The 22,028-nt window shown below is 37.8% G+C and overlaps 1 protein-coding gene across 5 annotated transcripts in view; it reads left to right on the plus strand.

The window, feature by feature from the left end:
• OMA1 (OMA1 zinc metallopeptidase) overlaps window positions 1-22,028 on the plus strand; it is a 73,476-nt gene that overhangs the window by 46,940 nt on the left and 4,508 nt on the right. The window lies entirely within an intron of this gene.

The raw sequence follows: 22,028 nt of genomic DNA on the forward strand, positions 1-22,028 counted from the left end.
TGACTTTTCTTTTCTTTTTTTTTTACATCTTTATTGGAGTATATTCCTTTACAATGGTGTGTTAGTTTCTGCTTTTTTTTTTTTTTGCGGTACACGGGCCTCTCACTGTTGCGGCCTCTCCCGTTGCGGAGCACAGGCTGCGGACGTGCAGGCTCAGCGGCCATGGCTCACGGGCCCAGCCGTTCCGTGGCATGTGTGATCTTCCCAGACCGGGACACGACTTCCAGCAGGCGGACTCTCAACTGCTGCGCCACCAGGGAAGCCCTAGTTTCTGCTTTATAATAAAGTGAAACATTTATACATATACATATGTTCGCATATCTCTTCCCTCTTGCATCTCCCTCCCTCCCACCCTCCCTATCCCACCCCTCCAGGCGGTCACAAAGCACCGAGCTGATCTCCCTGTGCTATGCGGCTGCTTCCCACTAGCTATCTACCTTATGTTTGGTAGTGTATATATGTCCATGCCACTCTCTCACTTTGTCACAGCTTACCCTTCCCCCTCCCTATATCCTCAAGTCCATTCTCTAGTAGGTCTGTCTTTATTCCCATCTTACCCCTAGGTTCTTCATGACCATTTTTTTTTTTCCTTAGATTCCATATATACGTGTTAGCATACGGTATTTGTTTTTCTCTTTCTGACTTACTTCACTCTGTATGACAGACTCTAGGTCCATCACCTCACTACAAACAACTCAATTTCGTTTCTTTTCATGGCTGAGTAGTATTCCATTATATATATGTGCCACATCTTCTTTATCCATTCATCCGATGATGGACACTTAGGTTGCTTCCATCTCCTGGCTATTGTAAATAGAGCTGCAATGAACATTTTGGTTTATGACTCTTTTTGAATTATGGTTTTCTCAGGATATATGCCCAATAGTGGGATTGCTGGGTCACATGGTAGTTCTATTTGTAGTTTTTTAAGGAACCTCCATACTGATTTCCATAGTGGCTGTATCAATTTACATTCCCACCAGCAGTGCAAGAGTGTTCCCTTTTCTCCACACCCTCTCCAGCATTTATTGTTTCTAGATTTTTTCACGATGGCCCTTCTGACTGGTAAGAGATGATACCTCATTGTAGTTTTGATTTACATTTCTCTAATGATTAATGATGTAGACCATTCTTTCATGTGTTTGTTGGCAATCTGTATATCTTCTTTGGAGAAATGTCTGTTTAGGTCTTCGGCCCATTTTTGGATTGGGTTGTTTGTTTTTTTGTTATTCAGCTGCATGAGCTGCTTGTAAATTTTGGAGATTAATCCTTTGTCAGTTGCTTCATTTGCAAATATTTTCTCCCATTCTGAGGGTTGTCTTTTGGTCTTGTTTATGGTTTCCTTTGCTGTGCAAAAGCTTTGAAGCTTCGTTAGGTCCCATTTGTTTATTTTTATTTCCATTTCTCTAGGAGGTGGGTCAAAAAGGATCTTGCTGTGATTTATGTCATAGAGTGTTCTGCCTATGTTTTCCTCTAAGAGTTTGATTGTTTCTGGCCTTACATTTAGAACTTTAGTCCATTTTGAGCTTATTTTTGTGTATGGTGTTAGGGAGTGTTCTAATTTCATACTTTTACATGTACCTGTTCAGTTTTCCCAGCACCACTTATTGAAGAGGCTGTCTTCTCCACTGTATATTTTTGCCTCCTTTATCAAAGATAAGGTGACCATATGTGCGTGGGTTTATCTCTGGGCTTTCTATCCTGTTCCCTTGATCTATATTTCTGTTTTTGTGCTAGTATCATACTGTCTTGATCACTGTAGCTTTGTAGTAGAGTCTGAAGTCAGGGAGCCTGATTCCTCCAGGTCCATGTTTCTTTCTCAAGATTGCTTTGGCTATTCGGGGTCTTTTGTGTTTCCATACAAATTGTGAAATTTTGTGTGCTAGTTCTGTGAAAAATGCCAGTGGTAGTTTGATATGGAGTGCATTAAATCTGTAGATTGCTTTGGGTAGTAGAGTCATTTTCACAATGTTGATTCTTCCAATCCAAGAACATCGTATATCTCTCCATTATTTGTATCATCTTTAATTTCTTTCATCAGTGTCTTATAATTTTCTGCATACAGGTCTTTTGTCTCCTTAGGTAGGTTTATTCCTAGATATTTTATTCTTTTTGTTGCAATGGTAAATGGAGTGTTTTCTTAATTTCATTTTCAGATTTTTTATCATTAGTGTATAGGAATGCCAGAGATTTCTGTGCATTAATTTTGTATCCTGCTACTTTACCAAATTCATTGATTAGCTCTAATAGTTTTCTGGTAGCATCTTTGGGATTCTCTATGTATAGTATCATGTCATCTGCAAACAGTGACAGCTTTACTTCTTCTTTTCCGATTTGGATTCCTTTTATTTCTTTTTCTTCTCTGATTTCTGTGGCTGAAACTTCCAAAACTATGTTGAATAAGAGTGGTGAGAGTGGGCAACCTTGTCTTCTTCCTGATCTGAGTGGAAATCGTTTCAGTTTTTCACCATTGAGGACGATGTTGGCTGTGGGTTTGTCATATATGGCCTGCCTACTTTCTGCAGGGTTTTTATCATAAATAGGTGTTGAATTTTGTCGAAAGGTTTCTCTGCATCTATTGAGATGATCATAGGGTTTTTCTCCTTCAATTTGTTAATATGGTGTATCACGTTGACTGATTTGCATATATTGAAGAATCCTTGTATTCCTGGAATAAACCCCACTTGATCATAGTGTATGATCCTTTTAATGTGCTGTTGGATTCTGTTTGCAAGTATTTTGTTGAGGATTTTCGCATCTACGTTCATCAGTGATATTGGCCTGTAGTTTTCTTTCTTTGTGACATCTTTGTCTTGTTTTGGTATCAGGGTGATGATGGCCTTGTAGAATGAGCTTGGGAGCGAGTGTTCCTCCCTCTGCTATATTTTGGAAGAGTTTGAGAAGTATAGGTGTTAACTCTTCTCTAAATGTTTGATAGAATTCGCCTGTGAAGCCATCTGGTCCTGGGCTTTTGTTTGTTGGAAGATTTTTAATCACAGTCTCAATTTCAGTACTTGTGATTGGTCTGTTCATATTTTCTATTTCTTCCTGATTCAGTCTTGGCAGGTTGTGCATTTCTAAGAATTTGTCCATTTCTTCCAGGTTGTCCATTTTTATTGGTATAGAGTTGCTTGTAGTAATCTCTCATGATCTTTTGTATTTCTGCAGTGAAAGTTGTCACTTCTCCTTTTTCATTTCTAATTCTATTGATTTGAGTCTTCTCCTTTTTTTCCTTGATGAGTCTGGCTAATGGATTGTTAATTTTGGTTATCTTCTCAGAGAACCAGCTTTTAGTTTGATTGATCTTTGCTATCGTTTCCTTCATTTCTTTTTCATTTATTTCTGATCTGATCTTTATGATTTCTTTCCTTCTGCTAACTTTGGTGGTTTTTTTGGTCTTCTTTCTCTAATTGCTTTAGGTGCAATGTTAGGTTGTTTATTTGAGATATTTCCTGTTTCTTAAGGTAGGATTGTATTGCTATAAACTTCCTTCTTAAAACTGCTTTTGCTGCATCCCATAGGTTTTGGGTCATCGTGTCTCCATTTTCATTTGTTTCTAGGTATTTTTTGATTTCCTCTTTGATTTCTACAGTGATCACTTCGTTACTAAGTAGTGTATTGTTTAGCCTCCATGTGTTTGTATTTTTTACAGATCTTTTCCTGTATTTGATATCTAGTCTCATAGTGTTGTGGTCGGAAAAGATACTTGATACAATTTCGATTTTCTTAAATTTACCAAGGCTTGATTTGTGACCCAAGATATGATCTATCCTGGAGAATGTCCCATGAGCACTTGAGAAAAATGTGTATTCTGTTGTTTTTGGATGGAATGTCCTATAAATATCAATTAAGTCCATCTTGTTTAATGTATCATTTAAAGCTTGTGTTTCCTTATTTATTTTCATTTTGGATGATCTGTCCATTGGTGAAAGTGGGGTGTTAAATTCCCCTACTATGAATCTGTTACTGTAGATTTCCCCTTTTATGGCTGTTAGTATTTGCCTTATGTATTGAGGTGCTCCTGTGTTGGGTGTGTAAATATTTACAATTGTTATATCTTCTTCTTGGATTGATCCCTTGATCATTATGTAGTGTCCTTCTTTGTCTCTTGAAATAGTCTTTATTTTAAAGTCTATTTTGTCTGATATGAGAATTGCTACTCCAGCTTTCTTCTGATTTCCATTTGCATGGAATATCATTTTCCATCCCCTCACTTTCAGTCTGTATGTGTCTCTAGGTCTGAAGTGGGTCTCTTGTCGACATAATATATATGGGTCTTGTTTTTGTATCCATTCAGTCAATCTGTGTCTTTTGGTGGGAGCTTTTAATCCATTTACATTTAAGGTAATTATCGATATGTTTGTTCCTATTCCCATTTTCTTAATTGTTTTGGGTTTGTTATCGTAGGTCTTTTCCTTCTCTTGTGTTTCTTGCCTAGAGAAGTTCCTTTACCATTTGTTTTAAAGCTGGTTTGGTGGTGCTGAACTCTCTCAGCTTTTGTTTGTCTGTAAGGGTTTTAATTTCTCCATCAAATCTGAATGAGATCCTTGCTGGGTAGAGTAATCTTGGGTGTAGGTTTTTCTCCTTCATCACTTTAAATATGTCCTGCCAGTCCCTTCTGGCTTGCAGAGTTTCTGCTGAAAGATCAGCTGTTAACCTTATCGGGATTCCCTTGTGTGTTATTTCTTGTTTTTCCCTTGCTGCTTTTGTATGTTTTCTTTGTATTTAATTTTTGATAGTTTGATTAATATGTGTCCTGGTGTGTTTCTCCTTGGATTTATCCTGTATGGGACTCTCTGTGCTTCCTGGACTTGAGTAACTATTTCCTTTCCCATATTAGGGAAGTTTTCAACTATAATCTCTTCAGATATTTTCTCAGTCCCTTTCTTTTTCTCTTCTTCTTCTGGGACCCCTATAACTTGAATGTTGTTGAGTTTTATGTTGTCCCAGAGGTCTCTGAGACTGTCCTCAATTCTTTTCATTCTTTTTTCTTTATTCTGCTCTGCAGTAGTTATTTCCAGTATTTTATCTTCCAGGTCACTTATCCATTCTTCTGCCTCAGTTGTTCTGCTATTGATCCCTTCTAGAGTATTTTTAATTTCATTTATTGTGTTGTTCATCATTGCTTCTTTCCTCTTTAGTTCTTGTAGGTCCTTGTTAAATGTTTCTTGCATTTTGTCTATTCTATTTCCAAGATTTTGGATCATCTTTACTATCATTTATTCTGAATTCTTTTTCATGTAGACTGCCTATTTCCTCTTCATTTGTTAGGTCTGTTGGGTTTTTATCTTGCTCCTTCATCTGCTGTGTGTTTTTCTGTCTTCTCATTTTGCTTATCTTACTGCAAAAATCCTTTTTGCAGGCTGCAGGTTCGTAGTTCCCGTTGTTTTAGGTGTCTGTCCCCAGTGGCTAAAGTTGGTTCAGTGGGTTGTGTAGGCTTCCTGGTGGAGGGGACTAGTGCTTGTGTTCTGGTGGATGAGGCTGAATCTTGTCTTCTGGTGGTCAGGTCCACGTCTGGTGGTGTGTTTTGTGGTGTCTGTGGCCTTATTATGATTTTAGGCAGCCTCTCTGCTAATGGGTGGGGTTGTGTTCCTGTCTTACCAGTTGTTTGGAATAGGGTGTCCAGCACTGTAGCTTGCTGGTCGTTGAGAGGAGCTGGGTGTTGGTGTTGAGATGGAGATCTCTGAGAGATTTTCACCATTTGATATTATGTGCAGCTGGGAGGTCTCTTGTGGACCAGTGTCCTGAGGTTGGCTCTCTCACCTCAGAAGCACAGCACTGACTCCTGGCTGCAGCACCAAGAGCAATTCATCCACATGGCTCAGAAGAAAAGGGAGAAAAAGAAGAAAGGAAGGAAGGAAGGAAGAAAGAAAGAAAGGAAGGAAGGGAGGAAGGAAGAGATAGAGGGAGGGAGGGAGGGAGGAAGGAAGAGAGAAAGAAAGAAAGAAAGAGGAAGGAAGGAAGAAAGAAAGAGGAAGGAAGGAGGAAAGAAAGGAGGGAGGAAGGAAGGAAGAAAGGAAGAAAGAAAGAAGAAAGAAAAAGGAAGGAGGGAAGAAAGAAGGAAGGAAGGAAGGAAGAGAGAAAGAAAGAAAAAGAAAGAAAGGAAGGAAGGAAGAAAGAAAGGATAAAATAAAATAAAAGAAGGTTATTGAAATAAAAAAATAATTATTAAGAAAAAAAATTTTTTTAAGAAAAAAAGAAAAAGAAACAAAAAAAGTGGACGGACAGAACTCTAGGACAAATGGTGAAAGCAAAGCTCTACAGACAAAATCTCACACAGAAGCGTACACATACACACTCACAAAAAGAGGAAAAGGGGAAAAAATAATATATATTGCTCTCAAAGTCCACCTCACCTCCTCAGTTTGGGATGATTGGTTGTCTCTTCAGGTATTCCACCGATGCAGGGTACATCAAGTTGATTGTGGAGATTTAATCCGCTGCTCCTGAGGCTGCTGGGAGAGATTTCCCTTTCTCTTCTTTGTTCTCACAGCTCCCGGGGTTCAGCTTTGGATTTGGCCCCGCCTCTGGGTGTAGGTTGCCAGAGGGCGTCTGTTCTTCGCTCAGACAGGAGGGCGTTAAAGGAGCAGCCTATACGGGGGCTCTGGCTCACTCAGGCTGGGGGGAGGGAGGGGTATGGATGCAGGGCGAGCCTGTGGCTGCAGAGGCCGGCATGACGTTGCACCAGCCGGAGGCGCGCCGTGCGTTCTCCCGGGGAACTTGTCCCTGGATCACGGGACCCTGGCAGTGGCGGGCTGAACAGGCTCCCGGGAGGGGAGGGGTGGATAGTGACCTGTGCTCGCACATAGGCTTCTTGGTGGCGGCAGCAGCAACCTTAGCGTCTCATGCCCGTCTCTGAGGTGTGCGCTTTTAGCCGCGGCTCGCGCCCATCTCTGGAGCTCCTTTAAGCAGCGCTTTTAATCCCCTCTCCTCTCACACCAGGAAAAAAAGAGGGAAGAAAAAGTCTCTTGCCTTTTCGGCAGGTCCAGACTTTTCCCCGGACTCCCTCCCGGCTAGCCGTGGTGCACTAACCCCCTGCAGGCTGTGTTCTCGCCGCCAACCCCAGTCCTCTCCCTGCTCTCCGACGGAAGCCCGAGCCTCAGCTCCCAGCCCCGCCCGCCCCGACAGGTGAGCAGACAAGCCTCTCGGGCTGGTGAATGCCGGTCGGCACCGATCCTCTGTGCGGGAATCTCTCTGCTTTGCCCCCAGCACCCCTGTTGCTGTGCTCTCCACCGCGGCTCTGAAGCTTCCCCCTCCGCCACCAGCAATCTTCGCCCACGAAGGGGCTTCCTAGTGTGTGGAAACCTTTCCTCCTTCACAACTCCCTCCCACTGGTGCAGGTCCCATCCCTATCCTTTTGTCTCTGTTTATTCTTTTTCCTTTTGCCCTACCCAGGTACGTGGGGGGTTTCTTGCCTTTTGGGAGGTCTGAGGTCTTCTGCCGGCGTTCAGTAGGTGTTCTGTAGGAGTTGTTCCACGTGTAGATGTATTTCTGGTATATCTGTGGGGAGGCAGGTGATCTCCGCATCTTACTCTTCCGCCATCTTCCCCCTCTCCCCTAGTTGACTTTTCTTGATGGTGAAGCTTTACTCTTTTTAGGTTCATACTTTTTAATTTTAAAAAATTTGGTGAAAGTCTAAAACTCAAGGTGTATTTTTCATCATACTGATCATAATCTTTTCTTAGTGATTTAAGCTTATCATTAAACACACCAGTTAATGAGTTGTACAAAAATTTTGGGTCAACTGGGTCTTAATTCCAGTAGTGACACTGGAATTTGTTTTCTTAGGGAAAAAAAAAATCCTTCATTATTAGTTTGCTTTCTGGTTATTTCTTTTAAGATAGAATCAAGCATGTGCCATGTGCTCTTCTTTTTCTCTTTTATTTTTGTAGAATTCATTAATGCGTCAAGCTGAAGCAGCTTTCTCCCGACTAGTATTCACTATCTTCTAAAAACCTTTTGATTTAACATCAGTCGGAATGTTTTCTGTGCTTTCCACATAGGTACAAAATGAATGTCAGACATCTTTAAGCCAGGCTACATGCTCCCTTCTGTCTCACTGGCATTAAATTTGCTGGTTGGTTATAAAAGCAGAATATTCTTTACCAATTAAAGAATTGGTTTTGGGCTTATTTGCTAAAGGATAACACAACAGATACAGATGTATTATAAAACTATCTTTAAGTATGTCTTCAAATTCAGATGAACAAACATTGACTACCTATTATAGGAAAGATACAAAAGAAATAATACGTGGTCTTGATATTTGCAGATGCTAAGGTAAGTACAAAATGATTCTTAATATATTAAAGAATATGAATTATCCTAAGAAAAGTAGAAATACAGTGGTATACATTTTGAAGGAAGAATAGCCTGCATCTCATTTGGGATAAGAAATTACCATAAGGTGCATTAATTCATCCGTGAATATTTATTCATGTCCATTGCTAATCTACCATTCTGTGTTCTGTTGCTGGGGGATGAGCAAGGAGCAAAACAGTCTCTGTTTTCTTGGAGCTAACTTTCTAGTTAGGTAATGCAAACAATAAACAAGCAAACAGACATACATACAGTATGTCAAGCAGCGATAAGCACATTGCAGAGAAACAAAGCAGGTTAAAGGTAGGAGAGAAGGCTGGGAAGCAGAGAATGTGTACTAGTCATTGTTCGTTTGTCAAGGAAGACCTCACTCAGCAGAATCTGGAAAGAAGCAGGGGAGGAAGTCCTGTGGGTATGTGGAAGGAGAATCTTTTAGGCTGAGGAAGCAGCAAATCACAGGACCTGAAGTGAAAGTATGCTTGGTGTGTTCAGGGAATAGCAAGGAAGACATTGGGGCTGAACGTAGTAAGGGAGGGGAGAATGATTGAGGTGTACGGGGGCCAGGCGGTAAAGGGTCGTCTAAACCATTGTAAGAACTTGACTCTTTTTTCAAGTGATATGGGACGCTAAGAGAGGGTTTTGAGCAGAGGAGGGACTTGATCTGACTCAAGTGTTTTATAGTGATAGCTGGAGCTCCTGTGTGGGCTGTAGTGGGGCAAGGATGGAATCAGGAAGACTATTTAATAGGCTCTTGAAATAATCCTGGTAAGAGATTATGGAGGCAGAAGAGAGGGAGAGAAGTGGTCAGATTTTGGATTTATTTTGAAAGGAATGATGACAAGATTTGTTGATACTTTGAGCATACTTTGTGCCTTTTATGAACACTGGGGACAGCCAGACATATCTTCTTGAGACCTATGCTAAATATATTTCATTTATACTCTTAATTTGAAGAAAAAATATGTGAGAAAGAAACAGCAGTGAAATTTACTTGATATAATGTGTAGTAATTATTCGTCTTAAAAGACAACATAGGACTGGGACAATACATGTTTCGTTAGTAACTGGTTTGTATTGAAGAGCACTGACTCTGAGAGTCTTCTTAGTGCCATCCAACACCCAGGGACCTCATACTACCCTGGGAGGCTTAACCTATCTCTAAAGCCGTAATAACCACATGGTTTTCTCTTAGAATTTCCTTTCTTTTTTATTTTTGCTTAGTGAAATTCTAAAAATATATGGTTCACTTAAAATGGATAATAAGTTCTACCCAACTTTTATCTGATGCCTGTCCTCAATTCCAGGTTTTCATTTCATTATCAGATAACTAAGGATCTTTAAAGAAGTAATAAATGTGCTTTGAAAAGTCTTTAAAATAATAATGAATTGATTAGTGAGTATGAAGAAAAATGGTTGGAGAAACTGATATGTTATTTGGAAGCCAATGGCAAAGAAAAAAACTGAGAGATATTTTTCTTCTAAAAATAAACTATGTTAGTTCAGAAACTTAATTTGAAAAACTCATATAATTTCTTGTATTTTCCCCCCAAGTGATAAAATTCAATTTGAAAGTAATAAAGCTCTACTACAATATTGGGAATAATTCAGTGGTTGAAGTGAAACTGATAGTTAAGGCGTGAGTATATTGTTAATTAGAACACATAGTCATAATTCAGAGATTGGAATTCCCTACTATCATAGGTCTAATTTCTGTAATGGAAGAAAGTGATTCCTCAGGCAATATATAGAATTATGTGAGTCTGTATACTACTAAAGACTTCCTATTTTGGGTTAGATTTTATTTAAGGTTTTTTCCTACTTAAGTGAGGACAATGTTATATTCTACCTAAAGCTCATGTCCTTTGACATTCCTGACAGTATGCCTGAAGTAATGTATACCTCTAAGGCAGTTGGGAATCTAGCACCATAGTACAGAGGTGTCTAGGCCAGAGATGAGGATTTCAAAGTCACCAAAAAAAGGTGATAGTTGAAGCAGTGAGAGCGAGTTCACTTAGGAAATAAGCAAAGAAAATAATCCTAGACAGTTAGCAGTATTAGGTGGATTCCACATTTAATTGGTAAGAGGAAGACAGAGCCTGTAGTAGATGAGGTCCATAGGAGGAGAAAAGATCAAGAAAATTAGGAAAGATTCTTTGGTCCTCTGAGAATACAAATCTTGGTAACTTTGATTTTTTTTTAATTTAACTTATTAAAGATTGCATATTTTAATTTTTTTAATGTTTTCCTTGAATATCATCACAGAAGTGTATTATTTCTTACCGTACCATATCAACATTTAAGATGTTTTAAATCTGTATTTTATGCATTCAACAAATATTTATTGATTACTTGTTATGTGCCAGATTGTAGGAATTGTAGGTTCAGTGACAAAATAGACAAAAAACCCTGCCTTAAGGAAGCTTATTCTGTAGTAAAGGGTGACAGACAATGAATAGAATAAACTAGTACTGTACAGAATAAATCACCAATATATTGTATGTTAGTCAGTAATAAGTGTTAGGGAGGAAAATAAAGGAGGAGGAATAGTGTATTATCTTGGGCTGCCATAACAAAATACCATAGACTGGGTAGCTTAAGCAACAGAAATTCATTTCTTCACAGGCTTGAAGGCTAGAAGTACAAGGTCAGGGCTCTGGCTTAAGCAACAGAAATTCACTTTTTCTCAATTATGAGGGCTGGAAGTCCAATAATAAGGTTATGGCCGGTTCGGTTTCTGGTGAGGTCTCTCTTCCTGGCTTTCAGACAGCTAGCTGCCTTCTCCCTATGTCCCACTTGGTGAAGACAGTGATTGCAGTAGTGTCTTTTCTTTTTATAAGGGCACTATTCCATCATGAGGGCCACACCCTCATGACCTCATCTAAACATTACCTCCCAAAGACCCCATCTCTATAAATACTATCACATTGGGAATTAGAGCTTCAACATATGAATTTGGGGAGGACACAGTACATTCCATAGAAGATAGGTAATGTGTGAGCAGAGGTGATCATGGTGCTGGAATAGCTGTTTGAAATGGGGTTGGGAAAAACAGAGCTGGAGGAATCAGGCTCCCTGACTTCAGACCATACTACAGAGCTACAGTGATCAAGACAGTATGATACTAGCACAAAAACAGAAATATAGATCAAAGAAACAAGATAGAAAGCCCAGAGATAAACCCACGCACATATGGTCACCTTATCTTTGATAAAGGAGGCAAGAATATACAATGGAGAAAAGACAGCCTCTTCAATGAGTGCTGCTGGGAAAACTGGACAGTGACATGTAAAAGAATGAAATTAGGACACTCCCTAACACCTTACACAAGAATAAACTCAAAATGGATTAAAGACCTAAATGTAAGGCTAGACACTGTAGAACTCTTAGAGGAAAACATAGGCAGAACACTCTGTGACATGAATCACAGCAAGATCCTTTTTGACCCACCTCCTAGAGAAATGGAAATAAAAACAAAAATAAACAAATGGGACCTAATGAAACTTCAAAGCTTTTGCACAGCAAAGGAAACCATAAACAAGACAAAAAGGCAACCCTCAGAATGGGAGAAAATATTTGCAAATAAAGCAACTGACAAAGGATTAATCTCCAAGATTTACGAGCAGTTCATGCAGCTCAATATCCAAAAAACAAACAACCCAATCCAAAAATGGGCCAAAGACCTAAACAGACATTTCTCCAAGGAAGATACACAGATTGCCAACAAACACATGAAAGGTACACAGATTGCCAACAAACACATGAAAGGATGCTCAACATCACTAATCATTAGAGAAATGCAAATCAAAACCACAATGAGGTATCACCTCACACTGGTCAGAATGGCCATCATCAAAAAATCTACAAACAAATGCTGGAGAGGGTGTGGAGAAAAGGAAACCCTCTTGCCCTGTTGGTAGGAATGTAAATTAATACAGCCACTATGGAGAACAGTATGGAGGTTCCTTAAAAAACTAAAAATAGAACTGCCATAAGACCCAGCAATCCCACTACTGGGCATACCCTGAGAAAACCATAATTCAAAAAGAGTCATGTACCACAATGTTCATTGCAGCTCTATTTACAATAACTAGGACATGGAAGCAACCTAGGTGTCCATCGACAGATGAATGGATAAAGAAGATGTGGTACATATATGCAGTGGAATATTACTCAGCCATAAAAAGAAACGAAATTGAGTTATTTGTAGTGAGGTGGATGGACCTAGAGTCTGTCATACAGAGTGAAGTAAGTCAGAAAGAGAAAAACAAATACCGTATGCTAACACATATATATGGAATCTAAAAGAAAAAAAAGGTTCTAAAGAACATAGGGGCAGGACAGGAATAAAAACGCAGACGTGTCTTTATTCCCGTCTTACCCCTAGGTTCTTCATGACCTTTTTTTTTTTTTTTTCAGCTCGGTGCTTTGTGATCACCTAGAGGGGTGGGATAGGGAGGGTGGGAGGGAGGGAGACGCAAGAGGGAAGAGATATGGGAACATATGTATATATATATATATATAACTGATTCACTTTGTTATAAAGCAGAAACTAACAAACCATTGTAAAGCAATTATACTGCAATAAAGATGTTAAAAAAAAACAGGAAAAAAAAACAAAGAACGCAGACATAGAGAATGGACTTGAGGACATGGGGAGTGGGAAGGGTAAGCTGGGACGAAGTGAGAGAGTGGCAGGGACATATATACACTAGCAAATGTAAAGTAGATAGCTAGTGGGAAGCGGCTGCATAGCACAGGGAGATCAGCTCGGTGGTTTGTGACCACCTGGAGGGGTTGGAGAGGGAGGGTGGGAGGGAGATGCAGAGGGAGGAGATATGGGGATATATGTATAGCTGATTCACTTTGTTATACAGCAGAAACTAACACACCATTGTAAAGCAATTATACTCCAATAAAGATGTTAAAAAAAGAAAAAAAGAAATGGGGTTGGGTCAGAGGAGGTTTCACTAGGAAGATGGTATTTGAATGAAGACTTGAAATAAGTGAGTGAGCCATGTAGCTTCCCAGGAGGAAGAACCTTGCAGGCAGAGGGAATAGTAAGTACAAGTCCCTGAGGCAGTAGTGAGCCTGGTATTTGACGACCAGCAAGGAAATCAGTGTAATTGGATGGGGTAAGCAAGGGAAGGTGGAGGGTGCAAGGCTCTACAGCCCTGCCAAAAAAAAAAGGACTGGCTTTTGTCAGAGATGGAACACCACTGGAGGGTTTTGAGCTGAGGACTAGAGGAGTAACAGGATCTGAATTATGTTTGAAAAGAATGTGATCTACGGCTCCTACAAAGCAGTACAATCATATAATTTTGGAATATTTTAGTATAGTATATTGTTCAGAAAATAGACTAGTTCCTTTATTGTTTTGTTTCTAAATCAAGAAAACGCCCCCAAATTAGAAAAAAAAAATGCCCTTTTTTTTTTAAAATGTGAATTCTGAGATAAAGCATGTGTAAATGCCTAGTTAAATATAATCCTGTGATCCACTAGCATTTAAAAAGGATAAAAATAGGGTTATAGTAATAATATTATTTGTAGTTAATAATATATGTTATAATTTTATTTACTTGAAATAATCGGTTAAATTTAGGAAACACATGTTCCACATATTCGGTTCCCATAACAACTTGGGAGAAAAACTGAAGAACAGATGTTATATCAACCTGTTGATGTTTAATAGTATGACAGTTTTGAAATTATAGTTACAATGTTCAGATTTTAAATTTATATGTATATACCATACGTTGTCCTCGAAAGACCTTATTTAATTTTCCTTCTGTAAGTATCATTATACAATATGAATAGGTGTGAATAAGAGAAACTGTATGATAACCCAGGGTAGAAATTTACTTGAAAGATTTATTTTACAACTGAAAGCATTTATACTGAATTTTGTATTATTTCTTCTCTCACCAACTCTATGCCATCCTTTCCTTGGTGAGGGGGAAGGGGATGGAGAATAATAGAATATGTAGGAAAAACGATTAATTTGGACTTACTAGTTGTCTGGGTTATGTTATTGTAGTCATAATTTTGAATAGGATTTATTTTTTAACGTTCTTAGAACTTGCAATGTCAGCTTTATTTGTAAACTATTTTTTTAAATCTTGAGTTTCAACGTTACTACATTTAATATTTAGACATGAGAATCAGTGGCAGACTACAAATGCATTCATTTTAATCTCATTTTATTTCAAATTCTTTAAACTTTCAGGAAGCTGGGGATTTTAACTCATGTGTAAATCATTCTTACACATTTATAATTGGACAAAGTAAATGCATAAATCATTATTATACATCTCATAAGTAGAAAATACGAGTGTGTTTAACATTGAAGTGAAATGTCGTTGTTGGCCAATGTACACAAACATACACTGTTCACCTTGCAGAATTTCATTTTGTCTGACAAGAAGAGTGTTGAGGAAAAGGCAAATATCATAGCAGCTACTGTAATTGAATTGGCCTCTGAATCATATAAAGCCAGGAAGCCTGACAGTAACATTGTCTAAAACCTTAAAAAAATATTATGGTGCATGTGATGTGTATCTACTTGAGGCTGAAATGAATGGGCTATTAGAAAAAACTTGCTTTTATAGGGAAAGGGGAGAAAAGTAATGATATTTTTAGAAAAATATGTTTAAAATTTGAGGTGATTTTTTTTCCTTGAAACGTCTTGGTTTCTATTTTCAAAGGAAGCTTTTAATCTAATTATGAGGCTTCTTTGGCTTTAATTTTTTTTCCTGTCTTTTTTCCTTTTTTGAACTTAATTATTATAGTTTATATTTTTATGCATAAATAATTGCTGTTTTACTTGATATATAGTACCTAGAAGAATCCTGATATGTACCAGCAGTTGTTTTATAAATATTTCTATTATTACTGGGAATAAATACAGCCATTTCTTAATACCTGATTCTCATATGTTAAGAGTGGTTGATCATAAAATTTTATTTGAAAACTTTTCCATTATTATTTTATCATTCCAGAGGATAATTGACCCGTGTCAAGGTGGCCTTAATTTTTAATATCTATTCAAAGTTTTAGTTATTTATACTTAATTAGACCACTTAAAAAATTAGTCAGACTCCAATTTCCATTGCAGTTTATGAAAGGAAATGAGTTAGAGGAGAAAAAAAAAATTTTAAGGTAAAATCATGACTTACACAAATATAAAATGAACCACATCTGAGATTTTATTTAACTTATTATTAATGAGGGAGCCAGTAATATCTTACAGCCAGTTCAGATGACTGTACAAGTAGGTGCAAAACTGATGCATTCATAAGGCAATAATCAGTTGCATTTCACCAGACATAGTTCATTTCCTTTTCTGTGGACAAGTATCATTTACATTGTTTTAAGTTTTCTACAACTTACAGAGTGGTAAAATCTCTCTAAAGCCATGAGAGGCTGGGATAATACCAAAGGATGCACTTGACAGGGTACCAAATGATCTTCTAAGGCCCATTTCACATTCTTTCACAGTTTTCTCTGTTTTTATTTCCTGTTGTCTTCCAGTAGCCTTTCAAGTTGATACCAAATCGAATCATCCCGTCAGACTAATAATAAACAGAAGTTTTGTCTTGTTATTTTTAAGTAGCCACATAGACATTATCCTTGTCTTTTCTGTCTCTTAAAGTGGTAACCTACTATTCTCATTATTTTCTGTTAAATTTGTTTCTAGTGAGTTTTTGCATTGAGATTATTGATGCTAAAATTTCAGATCTTTTGAAAAGTATATGCTTAACCTTCAGAAATCAAGGGAAAGAGTTGGAGATTGAGAGGGTGTAAAGAGACTGCTTTCGTTTTTCAGAAGAAACATTTAAACCTCTCATGAGCCATTTAGAACTGAAGATGTAGATGTAAAATCAAGAATGAAGTTATAGAAATGCAAAAATGACAGAGGAAAAGGGAAGCTACAGAGGAAAAAGTTTTGTTCTAAAGAAAAATTTTTTAGTTTACCTTTTGATAATAAAAATTTAAAAACATATGTAAAGATAGAGAATAATTTGAATAATTTAATAAACCCCCGTTTTTCACTTACATTCAGTAGTAGCAACCTTTTTATACACTTGCTTCATCTGCCTCTTCTCTTAATTCTTTCCCCAGAAGTATTTTAATGCAAATCCTAGACATGAGGGCTTTCCCTTCTAATTACTTCAGTATGTATTTTAGAAAGTAGTATCATTTTCTTTCATAATCATACCATTATCATAGCTAAGAAAATCAAGTAATTCTCCTCAACACAGTTAAGTATCCTGTGCATATTCAAATTTCTCTGTCTCAAAACATAGTTTTCTGATTGTTTTGTTCAAATCATAATCCATCAGTATCCATACACAGCATCTGGTTGCTGTGTCCCTTAAGTCTGACTTTAGAACAGTGCCCCTCCCCTCTGGCTTGTTTGTTTTTAAACATGTTGGCGTGTTGAATAGATCTAGCCCCACACTCTAGGTTTATCTGATTGCTTCTTGGTGATTTTGACCAACTTGTTTCTCTGTATACCTATAAGTGAAAGTTACGTTTTCGGCAAGAATATTTTATAGGTTGTGCAACTGTGCTTCATATTGCTTCACATCAGGATTCTCTTAATCTGGCTGCTCCATGTTTAGTGATGTCACGTTTGATCAGGGGCGTTGGATGGTGATGGCCTTAACGCCTCCTTTGGAAATGTGGTTTTCCCCCTTATGACCAGCAAGTGATTGTGGAGTGGTGATTTGGCACTCTGCAAAAGATCCAGTTCTTTAGCAACTTGAGAAGTGTTTTGATTAAGGAAATATCATCCTCCTCTGTCTCTAAAGGCTTAGCTAAATGTGTGTCTTCAGGAGGAATTAGAACAGTGAAGAAGGAACTCAGACCAGCCAAGTCAACTCTAACGGAATAAAAAATGTTGCAGCCACATTTTTCTCCTGCTCAAGAGTGGATTTAAGAGTAGATTTAAGGGCTTCCCTGGTGGCGCAGTGGTTGAGAGTCCACCTGCCGATGCAGGGGACACGGGTTCGTGCCCCATTCTGGGAAGATCCCACATGCCGCGGAGCGGCTGGGCCCGTGAGCCATGGCCGCTGAGCCTGCGCATCTGGAGCCTGTGCTCCGCAACGGGAGAGGCCACAACAGTGAGAGGCCCGCATACCGCAAAAAAAAAAAAAAAGATGTAGGTAAGGCAGATTTTTTAAAAAAATCAGAATGATGATGAGTGCATAAGATTTGGCAAGAAAGGAAAATTTATCATAGGTAATTGTATTTAAAAGACTAGGTAGTGTCTGAGTGTCCTTAACTAATACCACCACAAAGACCCTCGTCTAAACTAAATCCAACAATAACGACCAAAAAACAAAGCCCCTGAAATGCCCATTTTTTCCCCAGTAAGATAAGCTTCAAAGAGTAGAAAAATCTTAAAAACAAAACCAAATCTCAAATCTCAGTCTAATTTAAAAATGTTACTTCATTGGAGAGGACAGCCTAGGTGATGAAAACTACAGAAGCAGCCCCACGTGAAGCTGGCATGATAAGGCTGACTTAACTACGTTGAAAGTGACAGAAGAAGAATGACTTTACAAATGTAAGATACATCCATTTCAAAAACTTGCTGAACTTGTGCATACAGCAGAGAAGCTTGTAAAACTTTCATTGGAGGTTGTAAAGAGAAGATTTGATGCTCCAGAGCAACGACTCATTGATGCTTGGAGATAGAGGAACATAGCACAACCAAATTAAAACACCCAAAGCTAAAGTGTCCAAACAATGGAAGCATACTGAAGACACAAGGAAATCCAAACTGCATTAACAGTGGTAAGGATTCATTCATGTCTTTATTTCTTTGGCTTTGGTTTCTATATCCATTTTTTGATTTAGATAACATTTCTAAAGATAGGTTTTTAGAAGAATCCCAGAGCATCATGCATGAGAAGCCTGATATGAACATCCCTATATAGTTAAATTTATCAAGTGTTTAATCGTCATTGCAAAGATAGGCTCTTCAAGATGCCAAGGTATAAAGAGAAAATTTAAAAACAGTAGTAAGAATGACTTTGGATCTTACTTTTCAGACTTTGGAGAACTGTAAGGGTTTAAGGGGGAAAGAAACAAAACCAACCAACCAAACAGAAACCAGTGGAGCTAATACACTTTGCTATGGTATCCAGCCAAACCAACTTTTCTTTCTTTTAAGGTGGAAGATCCCTTAATAAATGAAACACATAAAACAATATGTCAGTGAAGTGCTCAGTAGCAGTAGTGCTCTTTACAGAATCCACTGACTCTCGAGAATTAGATAAAATATATAGTTTAGTTTGTTTATATATGATTGTGATTATAGCTTGCACCCTGCTGTTCTTAGAAAACCACAGATCATGTAAAGGAATTAACAAAGAAATGAGTTGAATAGGACAAAAATAAGATTTAACTGACATTAGACACTAAATGCTTGGAAATAGATGTATATTTTCTTCTTAAATGTGCATAAATCTTTTATAGCAATATTGGTCATACAACTTTTTTGGACAAAAAATAAGTGTATGTAATATAAAAAATGTTATGGTTCAAATTGTCAGAACACAGTACATTAAAATTAGCATAACAAAAAATAAAAGATGGGTGAAAGTTAAAATAAAATTGTGTATAAGGCAAGAGAGAAATCCATAAACAATAAGAGCAGTGATATAGCTATGTTTTCATGGGTTGCTGTCAAACTGATTTGTAAAGGAAATTTTATCGATTTAAATATCTATATTAATAAGACAGAAGAAGAGAAAAGAAATAGAGTAATGTGTCCCAGATAGGGAGGATACCACTAATAAAATTAAGCAGAAATAAGCAAAATTACAATAGTTGTTTCTTTGGAAAATTTAGTCAAAGTGCAAATCATTGGTTAGTTAGACAAAGAATGAAATGTAAATATGATCAGGAGAGGAGCTACAATAATTAACACACAGGAGAACCAAAAATACTTCGAAGAATGTTATTTTTAGTTGGATATTAGTTAATGGGCCAGGTCAAAATCAGAAATAAAGTGTGTGCATGCATGAGTGTGTGTGTGTTTGTGAGTATTGCCAAAATGGATGCAGCTAGAAGTAGAAATTATAACTAGAATGAACCTCCTCAAGTTAAATTTTGAGGAAAGTGGTAAGGTGTAATTAAATCAAATAAATAAAAACAACTGTATTAGAAACCCAAAGAGTCATAACAAATAAGTAGAGAAAAGGACACCTAGCCCTGATGGGGATTAACTTTGGAGAATTTTTTTAAAAGTTCAAAGAACAAATGTTCGGTGAATAATTAATTCTAGCTTCAAAATATAGAAAGGGGCATTGTTAATTATTTGATGAGCAAAATGTTAATCGTTTTGTGAGTAAAAAGATTTTGTTTTGACAATTTGGTAAGAACAACACCTTTAAAAGAATTTATGGAGTGGTGTCATTAACCAGCCAATCATACAGTACTGCTTAACAATAATGATTTACAGTGAGCAAGTAAACTATCCTCAGATGCATGGGCAGCATAATAAAAGAAGCTATTAACACAGAGGAGGAAATCTAGGACTCATCTTTAATTTCTCTCTTCCCTTCCTCTCTGTATCTTGCCAACTAGAAAATTTTGTCGACAGCCTCCACAAGGCATTAGGGATGTATTCCCTTCTCCATCAGCATTGATACTGCCCTAGTAAAAGTCACCATCATCTCTTCCCTAGGTTACCTGCAGCCATCTCCTATTTTAATCTTCTTGTTCCACTTTTCACCTCAATCCCTAACAACGTATTTTCAATACAGTAGCCAGAATGCTCTTTTTAATGTCACTCCCATGCTTTCAGTGGTTTCTCATTTAACTTTGAATAAAAATCCAAACTCCTTACTTGGTCTTTAAATCATGTAATTTGGCCACTGCCTGCCTCTCCAGCTTTTTCACGTGCCACTTTCCCCAGGTTTTCCTTGATTCCAGCTATTTCACGTGGAGACTCTTTCCTCCTTACAACCCCTCTACTTGCCAATTTCTCAGCCTGGAACATTCTTCCCTCAGCTCTTTACACAAATGTTATGTGCCTAGGGAGGCTTTTCCTGATCCCCCCATCTCCAATAGCCTCTCTTCCGTGCAGTCATTCTGTAACGCAGTTTACTGTTTAATTTCTTCGTGTACTTAACTAAAGTTCCCTTGTTTACTTATTATCTGTCTCCTCCCCCAGAATGTAAGGCCCCTTTTCACTGCTATATCCATAGTGCCTGAGACCGTTTCTGAGATACTTAGCGAATATTTGTTAAATTATTGCATGATGGTAATAATAGGAAAGGTAAGTAATAAAATATTGTGTTAAAAATAGAAAAATTGGGCAATGCAGTTGAATAACAGTTACATTCTCTCAGAAGTTTAGCATGCAGCAGATTAATAGTCCATGATGGGAAAAGAATGCTTATAGGAAGTAGTGAAAAAATAGCAGTGGTCTAAGGAGTCTGGGGTTTTAATCTGACCCACTCACCTAACTTTGAGGTAGCTACCTAATCTAACATTCAGCTTTCTTCATCTGTAATATTAGGATAGCAATAAGTCCTGGATGTTTTATGTATGTACTTGTATGTTTGTGGGGTAAGGTCCTGCCTCCTTCCCTCCCTCTCTCCCTTATAAGACACTTTAATGATAAGTATTCAACACTGAGCCCAAGATTTCAAAAGTGATTCATATCATAATACCAATTTAGATAACAGGTAAAATGCCTGGCACAGTGCAAGGTACATAGAAAATGAACAGTAAATGTTAGTTCCTTTTACTCCTAGTTGGAATCTTTAGTCTGGCTAATCCCATAATCCCATGTTTAACTCTAGATCTTACATGGGATTCTTTTTTTTTTAATTAATTAATTTATTTGTATGTTTATTTTTGGCTGTGTTGGGTCTTCGTTTCTGTGCAAGGGCTTTCTCTAGTTGCGGCAAGCGGGGGCCACTCTTCATCGCGGTGCGCGGACCTCTCACTATTGTGGCCTCTCTTGTTGCGGAGCACAGGCTCCAGCTGCGCAGGCTCAGTAGTTGTGGCTCACGGGCCCAGTTGCTCTGCAGCATGTGGGATCTTCCCAGACCAGGGCTCGAACCTATGTCCCCTGCATTGGCAGGCAGATTCTCAACCACTGCGCTGCCAGGGAAGCCCTACATGGGATTCTTAGAACTGTATATTCTTATTATGAGAGTGTGTTCCTGTTTTCTCTTAGAATGTAAACTCTTAAGAGTGTTTTTCTTATGACATTTATCATAACCATTTATTCATAGCTTGTGTTCTATAAATGTTTGTTTAAAATTCAGCCTGCATTTATTAAGTACCTATTATGTGCAGTGCATGAAGTTAAACACAGAAAACAAAGGAAATAGAAAGGCTAGCTGTAGAGTGGGAAAACATTGCTTACTTTAAAAGAGATGAAGGCATATTTACTAAGATTTGAATTTATAAAAAAATAAAAGATGTTGACACGGCAAAATGTAATAAAATTAATGTGGAAATGAAAGTGAGAAAAGAATAGTTTACCAACATATGCAATAAAATCTTACTATGCAAAGCAGGTGAAGATTTGATGGCAATATGTGTGGTCTGTAACAGTATTCTGCTTGACGGGTAGAGGAGAAAAACAGTTCACAGATGAACAAATAGTAACAGAAAACCTTTATAAAGTATGTATAGTTTTTCTAGCAATTAAGGAAATGTAGCTCAGACATCTCCAAAGTGCA

This window comes from Leucopleurus acutus (genome assembly GCF_964270905.1).
Source record: "Leucopleurus acutus genome assembly, chromosome: 2".
In the NCBI taxonomy this organism is placed as follows: Eukaryota; Metazoa; Chordata; class Mammalia; order Artiodactyla; family Delphinidae; genus Leucopleurus; species Leucopleurus acutus.